The following is a 9,416-nucleotide window of genomic DNA, read 5'->3' on the forward strand; positions in this document are numbered from 1 at the left end:
CTTAACCAGGCAGTTCATTAATGAGCAAATGCAGTTGGAGATTCAACCTTCTTAACAATCAAGGGATTTAAAACAACATGATGCAATGTTTTGGGCCTATCTAAAAGCTAAAGGGATCGAAAGCGATAATACCCGGGGCTGGTGAAAATGGGAGGATGTATTCCTCCTGTATTCTGCTCAGAAGGGTATGGAATGGTCCAACTCTTTTGGAGGCTGCTTCGGCAATTTCTGCAAAAAGCTTCAAAAATAGGCATGCCCTGTGACCTGGCAAGTCAACACTTAGGAATTATCCTGAAGCAGTTATCATACACAGTTATAAAGCTTTATGTATATGCACAATCCCTGAAGCCTTATTTGCAGTAGCAAAAAATTAACAAACTTAAATTTCCAGTACTAAGAGGTTGGTTAAAAGAGCCATGAAAATCATATTTTGGAAGAATTTGGTGACATGGGAAATGTTTATGTGTGTATACGTGTGTGTGTATCTAGGACAAAGATTGGAAGGATAATGTCCAGAATCTTAACTACGCTTATCCTCTAGATTTGGGATGATGGGTGATATTTTTGTGTGTATTTTTCTGTATTTCCTATCATAAAAAACAAAAATGTTGACAACGGCTTCTATTTATTGAGGACTTATCACATGCTGGACATTGGGATGAACACTTCATTGATTAATTTACTATACCTACTACCTTATGAGAAAGGTCTCATAACTATACCCATTTTACAGATGAGGAAATTAAGAGGATGTGCCCACTCAAAGCCCATGTCCATCTTCTAGACTGTGCTCTGGAAACCCAGGAGCCTGGCTTTCCCTGCCAAAAGGCCCTGTTGTGGGTGAGCCTACAGAGCAGGGCCTATGAGGACAGAAGGAGAGATCTCTACCTGTCATCCTGGTCCTTGTTTGTTAGCTAAGACTCACTTGGTATGTATTCTGAGCCTTCTTCCCCTGCTCCTCTTTATCCGTAAAGAAAGAAGCAGAGCATAATGAAGGAAGCACCGTGTAGAATTCCAGCCCTTCTTTGGCTGTGTGACCTTGGGCAAGTCACTTCCTCTCTCTGAGCCTCAGAGTTTCCAACTGGGGTTAAAGTTCTTGCTCTGATGTTCAATGACACTACACAGCAAAGAGAATCTATTAAAAAGCAAAACAAGGGGCACCTGGGTGGCTCAGTGGGTTAAAGCCTCTGCCTTCGGCTCAGGTCGTGGTCTCAGGGTTCTGGGATCGAGCCCCACATCCGGCTCTCTGCTCAGAAGGGAGCCTGCTTCCTCCTCTCTCTCTCTGCCTGCCTCTCTGCCTACTTGTGATCTCTGTCTGTCAAATAAATAAATAAAATCTTAAAAAAAAAAAAAGCAAAACAAACAAAAACTCAGGGGGATTGGTAGGAGCTGAAATACGCCGGTTTACTTTCTTCAGACCCCAGACCTTTGGAGCCTTCCAAGACACAATTTATGAAATCCATTCAGTCATCTGCTCAATTATACAATGAACACCTGTGTGTCCCTTTCATGCATACGTTTTTCTTTAATCCACAAGGGCTGTCCTGACTGGGAGTGTATGAAACAAGTCGTTATGGACCTTCTGATTTCGAGAAAGAGGTACGTTTTTAGGTAGCTTCATCAGCCACGAGATGAGAAAAATCAAAGACAATGGAGGTTTTGTTGGTGTCCCTTTTGAACCCTCCTGGTGAGCTGAGTTTCAGAGTCAGCTGTTGTTTAATTTGCCTTCATGCCCAGATCTGCTGAGTGCGAGTGAGGTCTGGGGGTAGCACCCGGAGTCAGCTGGCATCCACCATCTATGCGTGCATTCAGCCGCATTCTAACCCTGCTGTTCTGCTGCGTGCTCCCTGATGAGGTGGCTGCTATGGGCCTACATTGTACATAAGTGGGGGGTGCAGGGGAGAAGCCTGGAACGATGGGCCCCTATGAGCACACTTAATCCCTTGCAAGTGAAGGAGCATGTAAGCCCCATGCGTAAAACCCTCCAACAGCAGCCCTGGGAATTTGGGCTAAAATTGAGACTCCTCTTCTGAGACCCACAGACTCCACGACGTAAAGTCCTGCCCACATATCTTATGTCCCCCTACTCCGCTCTCCAGAATTTTCAGCTCCAGTGCCCTGACCTTCTTTAGACTACAAGAACCGAGCTGTCCTATTCTCACTCTCCGACTTTGGCCACTGCTGTTCTTTCTGCAAGGGACTTGCTTTGTCTCCAGTAAGGGTCCTCAACACCTAAAACAATACTTGGTCCATAGCAGGCCCTTGGTAAACTTTTGAGACACGAAAATTTCTTCCAGGAGACATCCCCAAGGTCTGCCTGGAGGAGGGGGCATGTGAGTCAAGTCCAGAACACTAAGCAGCTCGCTGGGCCTCCCTTCCTCTGGCCTGCTTCACATTTTTTCCATCTGGGCACACACTCTTTCCCAGGATGACCTCATTCCTGTGTCTGCTGGACCTTAGCTACTATCTTTGCCCCACAACGCCGTTTCACAGTCCCTCCCTTCCCCTCCTTTTGTCCATTCTCAGCTGTCCTATTTCTGGTGCTTAATTACAGTCCTGCTATGCAGACAATGACGATGCCATCATTCTCAAAAGATGATTGTGTCTGCTCGCTCCTTTGTCCAGAGCAGAAAGACAGCAACACCGTCCGGGTCATAGATATGAGTGCTGTATTAGTTAGAAACCATTTCGGGAAGAACTAGGACGATGCTGTCCCCATGCTCATCCAAATGGCACACGTAGCTTCAGATCTACTCCGGGCAGGATGTCTTATTAAATTAGTTACAATTTTTAGACCCAAGCCCCCCACTTTTTTTTTTTTTTAGAAGCTTTTAAAACAGGTTGTGTTTTGTTTTGTTTCTGGTTTAACCGACAGGAACTGGAGTTTTTCCAGACAGCAGCAAATTTAGACACTAACTCGTTTGGGTGGGAAATGTGCTCTCGGTGTTCAGCTCCCGTTTAGAATTTGGCAAATGGAGCCGTTGCCTTCGTTGGACACAACAGGCAAAGGGCCAGAAGCTCAAACTTTTCAAGGCCCTTCAAAAATGGCTGGGACCTGGGCGGGGGGTGGGGGGGTTGGGGGGGTGGTCTGTGTGTGGAAAGAAGTCACTGGTCCAAAAGGAGAAAAGGAACACGATCACCTGAAAATAAATAATAATGTTATAAACAAAACCAGAAAGTTCTTTTCCATTATGTACAGAAAAAAACAAAAACAAAACCAAAAAACAACCCAATCCAAAAACAAACCACCCCAAACTTAACATCTCACGTGGGATGTGAACATATTTTTGCTTGATACGGCCTCGGAAGGGACAATGCCAGGAAGACAAGTTCGGTCTGTACGGAGTCTTTCAAGGCCTCGCTGCTAAACAGGGTCGCCATTCCCGGTCTCTTGACCCTGCTAGAAGCCCCTTGCATGCTTGGAAGAGAAAGCTTTTGTGGCGGTACGGGAGAGGCTTTTATTCCTCCCCCATAAATTGGAGAGTTTAAACTTCACTGGCAAGAGGAAGATTTAAGAATTAAAATGATGAAAACTTATAAAATCTTTCCAACAGGACGGTAATTGCAGTAATAATCCCCTTTGTTATAGAAGCTACTGTATTATGGGTGACCTTGACTTCTATTATGTACTGTTACCTTTAGCTCAGAATCTATAACTCAGGGGACTATTAATTATCTTGCCATAAGTGCTGGCCCGAGTCGGGGGACTTTCTGGAGAAGTAGATGCTGCATCTGTATGAAGTAGAGCTTCTCGGCTGTTATCAGTGATTAGAGTTCGGCAACCCATGGTCAAAGCCAGGAGATTATTCCAGCTTAGGGTGCATGCCACCTCAAACTTTCCTCACCGCTCTGACCTCTATCTGTGATTCACCCCAGTGTGCAAAACAAAACAGTTTACATATACAATTTAAACACTCTGAATGTTCCCATCAACCACATCCCTGGGGTGTGTGCTCTGCTGCTCAGAGTTTTGTAAAAATAAAACGCTGTTTTCAAATATTTTTTTCCTTGGGGTATTTTTTTTTCCAGTTGATATTGGAATTAGGTATTCCGTGTGGATTTACATATTCCCATCTTCTGTCGCTTATTACTATCGGGATCAAGGACGTTAATTAAGCCTCTATCCAGCTCAATAAATGTGGACTATGCTATGTTGGGGCAGCACGAAGAAGATAGTATTTTTTTTTTTAATGAATTAGAAATTGGGCCAAAGAAGGGCATTTTGTTTGCCATCATTTTCTTAAAAGGACGAGCCTGAGCCAATGTTCTGACTACCCGGCATCCGTTGGAAATTTTATCCTTCGATTTCAGTCTTCGGTTACAGCCAAGGAACTATTCCGAGAAGTTCTCAGCAGTCTTGACTAACCCCAAAGCAAAATTTCCATCTCCCTCCACCACCCCCATGCCCTAATTGAATTTCGGGGTCGGTTATGTTTCGCAGAGGTATTCACCCCACATCAATGGCACACATTCAAAAAGTCTTATGGAGTGGATCAGATAAATATGGGCTGCAAATGTGCTGATTTACCCCAGCTTGTAAAACCAAACAATTTACGTATACAATTTAAACATTCTTTCTAGTTTTTCATAAACCACATCCCTTGGGTGTATAATTGAGATTTCCTTGCCACCCAGAAGATAGGGAGATAGTCCGCTGGGCTTTGTTCCTCTTCTACTGGGAGGGCGGCTGGAGCCCAGCGCGCTCCCGCTCCGCAGCCTCGGATTCGCCGCCGTCAGATGCTGGACCCGGCCGCGACGCTAGGGAGCAGACTGACACCAAAGATCGTGGGTGCGCGGCAGCCACCCCCAGCTGCAGAGGCGGAAGCCCCTGCAAACGGAAGCCTTGTCTGTTTCCTTCTCTACTGAGCTCTGTATGTTGCCAAAGAGCGGGAGAAGCTGAAGGGAGCGCAGGGCACAGGGCGAGGGGACGTGTTTCTCGCTCAAAGGGCTCGGCCGGGAACAGGGACCTCTTACAAGATGCAAGAGCCACGGCCAAGGAGGAAGGGATTTTTTTTTTTTTTCCTTCCCTACCTTGGTTCTCCCGTGGCTGAGCCCTGGAGGAGAGGCTGTAGATCTTACCATAAGTGAGGCTGGGGCCGATCCAAAGTACCTGGGATCTACTATCATAATCAAAGGACCCGGGGAAGCTTTTCCCTACCGGAGATCAGAATAATCATAACCTTAGTTACGCCAGCTGATCTTAACTGGTAGGGGACTCAGCAGGGGAATAAAGGAGCCATGAATAACTAGGCAACCAGAGAGTAAAAATAACATCCTAAAGTGGACTATTAAAAGGCATGAATGAGATTGTCAAGTAGACAAAGCAAGTTGCAGATTTTACAAACACACCTAGTGATGCTACGCCTGGTGCCTGGGGTCTCTATACCTGGGGTCTCTGTAGACATACAGAACGTAGGGAAATGAGGGCAAGAAGGAGACAGACAACATTCAGTCCGGTCCCTGGAGAAGGTGAACGGGAAGGAGAGGGGGAGACAGGACAAGGAGACAAGAGACATCAGTTTTATGGACATTGTTTTATTATTATTCAAGTAATGCGAAGCAAAGATGACATTAAAAAAAAATACTTGTTCTTTCTGGGTTGTGGAAGGTGGGTTTTTGTTTGTTTGTTTGTTTTACTATTTGTACCTTCCTGTATTTAAAACAAATTTTTTAAAGAAAAATAACTGGAAACATGCATGTGTCAATCACAGAAGGAAATTCACTTTCAGTGGCTTAGGCCTTGGGTCCATAAGCCCCAAGTCAGACGACGACTCAAAAGTTGTAGAAGGCAATCACCTTTATAATTTTAAATTACACCATTTGGGTATAATTGGGTTCCTCCCCCCCTTCCCTTCTCCTTTTAGTCAAATTAAACTTATTGATTAGAACCCATTAGTATGTAATGGATTGTTAATTTGACTCTTTTTACAAATCATATTTATCTGCACCAATAAAATATTTGGATTTAATATTCATATGTCACATTTATAGTGATGTTGATTGAGGGCCGAGCAATCTAAAATGAAAGCAGACACCTTGTCCTTTACTGACACAAGGGAAAATGCACAATTAGCTACACGAACCCTTCCAAAGGTGGGAGGCTTATAAATAGGGGGAAAAAAAATAGAGAAAAGGAGAGAAATGCCCCCACCACTTTTTTTTTTTTTCTTTTGCAAAGTTGAGAGAAACTCCATAGAGTGCCTACTCTTCAGCAATAGACCAGAATTGGGGCAGCCCAGTGTGGTATTCAATTTATTTATAATGTGGTTGTGAAGTCTCTGCTGGGAACGAGAATCCGATTTTTGGCAAACATCAATTGAGCTGTGGCCTCTTGTAGTCATTTCTCTTATTGAGGAAAATAGAGCCCAGAGAGAGATCAACTCCTCGCCTCCTTTTGCTGGCAGAGGGCACTTAGCATGCAGGTGCTTAAAGGCAAAGCAGGAACATATTTTCTGCAGAGTTCAAACACAGTATATATTAACTGAATGCTGCAGGTGATATGGGTGCTGGGGAGGAAGGACAACATATTGAAAACTGCTGCCATTTAAGGAGTGCCTACTCGCTGTGTGACTCCTGGGTGATGGTAAAAATATTTAACAACTAATACAGCATGAGCATCAACCAGTTAGAGTGGATGTCAGCCAAAACCAAAACAGCTGGTGAGTCTTGCTGGTATACCGGCTGAGTTTCTGTCCTGCTTGTTTCTTGAATAGGAAATGCTATATCTAAGTCCATTTAATGCTCATTTATAGGAGCTGTATTTGCCTGGGCTAATCATGTCTTTGCTTTTTCTTTCTTTCTTTCCTTCCTTCCTTTCTTTTTTGCTTTTAAAAAATTCTATCTTTTTATATATGTACCGGTCATAATGCATATAGTCTTCCAGTTCTGTTTTGGTTCTTGTTTTTTGCAAGCCATCCTAAATCTTTTGAGAAGCAGTCAGGGTATACAGAGTGTAAATAAATAAAAAATAAATACATGCTTTTCCTGATCCTGGCCAAATCCCATTACAAAGAGAACCAAGGCACCATCAGAATTTCTTTGTTGCCTAGGGGTTGTGCTATCAATATTGTATAAAGCAAGCAGGTCATTGGCTAGGCCTTGGGATTCTTTCTGTTATTTTAAGGGTTTGGGGTGATACTTGTTGTAATGAGAGCCGATCTGTAAAAATAAAATTTCTTTCTTTCTTTCTTTCTTTTTTTTTTTTTTTTGCCAGGTGGTAAGAAAAAAAGGTTTGCATAGCCAGTGACAGGCAATGACAAAATTTGGTCCATGGTCTTTGCAGACAAAGAGCTTGGCTGGTCATCATTAACGATGGAGCATGATTGCTACAACTTTTTTGACAGGCAGCTTCGGTAGGAAGTATATACAGTCTATTGTCAAGTCATTTTTCTGAGCTCAGGAAATTTCCATTTGTCACTTAACAACCATGTGTCAGAAGCAAAATGCTTTGAACATGAATTGTGATTTTTTTTTTCAGTTATCTTCTAAAAATGCATGTCCTTTCACTGGTATGAAATGACCTAATTTTTTAACATTTATTTAAAAAAAAAACCATTAACATCCAAGTTTTCAGATTGAATAGCATCTTAATTTTTTTTTTTTTTCTCTCTAAGAAACCCAGCCCCCTTCATGAGCAGTCATTATTCTAGATAAGTATATGGCAAGCCAGGATATGGAGAGGAAGCTGGAAGTTTCCCTGGACTCAGCAGAAATTTGGTGTCAGAGGCAGAAATAGCCCCTTGTAAGTGCCTGGCTAATAGTTATGTAGTTCCTCCTTCTCTGCCCAGGTTCTAGGGGATAGATTTTTACAGGATGATGTTATGGCTCTGGGCCGAACTGTAAAATCCTAGAGGACAGGGAATAGATTGCATTTGTTTATTTCTCTCTGCAGGACCTAACAAAATAAACATTTGTCAATTACATGGTAAATTTGGGGATGAGAAATGTTCTTAAAATCTTGACCGAGTTACTTCCAACTCTGGCATTGCTGTTCATCGTAGCTGGACCGAGTGTAACAGTATTTTGAAGATTATTGAAATGTTGGAGAAGATTATTGAAATGCTCAGTCTCTACAGAGCAACATGGCAAAAACATTTCTAAAATACGTAATAATGATATATGTGGTAAGTTATACCCCCTCAGGCAAAGATGTTATATAAACCACCAAGTATTTGGCCACTGCAACATTGAAAACATCTTAAGATGCTTAAATACCATGAGATTTATAAATATTTTTAGTAGTTAAATGAATTTAACTTTGAAAGTTGCCCAATATTCTATGAGGTTGGAGACTGGAACCTGTTTTTCTTTTTTTGGATTTGAATGTGCTTCATTTAGGTTGATGCAAGCATGTTAGTAGGGGTGCTTAATGGCATATCATAAAGGATTTAACTTAATTCCACCATAATGAATTAATTCTCTCAGTGACACTGTTTTCATTATAGCTTTAATGACATCACCTTGGCCAAGATTCAGGAATTCGGAACTCTAAGTTACTCTGAATTATCTGAAAACGAAAATGGAAAGATGATTCTGCTTTGTGTCTACGTGTACTCCAACCGCGGATAAGAACACCTATTATTTTGAGCAGCCAAGTTAAAAATAAAACTCTTAACACCAGTGAGGAAATTGGATTCCACATTCTCTTAAATTGTCTTTAGGGACATTCATTTCATAAAACAGGAAACCAAGAAGAAGAAGAGAGCCCTAGCATTTCTTTTCATTCGCTGATGTCGTGATTACTTGTTGTAAACATAAATGGATAAATATGGCATCTCAAATCATAATTCAGAAACAAGTTTTCACCAGCTAAAGAAAAGAAGGGGGTGGGTGTAAAAATATTTATGTTGCATTTTCGAGGACTGTGTTTGATTTCCTTTCGGATTTGTTTATTTTGTGGAATTAGAGGGATGGTGCCTCCTATTTTTATAGGCTTGTATTGTTACCCCAGGAATGCTTTGGTAGACACAAAATTAGAAACAAATTTCGTGTGTTCTCCAGTGCCTTTCAGATCTTAAAGGACAGGAACAAAGTGTGGTGGTTTGTCATGAGAACCCCAGGAAGCCGCAAGGAAATGGAGCTTATGAACCAAATTGTTCAAAATGGGAAAGAAATGAAAAATGTGCAGCAGATGCTCCCAGCCCAGAGTGGAAGCTTCGGGAAGAGGGGACCACCAGTAATGCTAATTGGTCTTGAACAATGGCTGTTGGCGCTGAGACATGTGACGGAGTCCCGTTTCCCTCTGATTCTGTTCTGTAGACATCTTTCTAGAATTTGAAATTGATAATTGTAGACATAAAGATACACTTGGCCTAATGTGTCAGCCTATTGGAGTCTTGGGTGTCACCCCACATGTCTGCGTGTGTGCAGATGGTTTCTGCCAGGTTCAATCAAATTGGAAAACCCAAACTCTGTAA

The sequence above is a fragment of the Martes martes genome (assembly GCF_963455335.1).
Source record: "Martes martes genome assembly, chromosome: 17".
In the NCBI taxonomy this organism is placed as follows: domain Eukaryota; kingdom Metazoa; phylum Chordata; class Mammalia; order Carnivora; family Mustelidae; genus Martes; species Martes martes.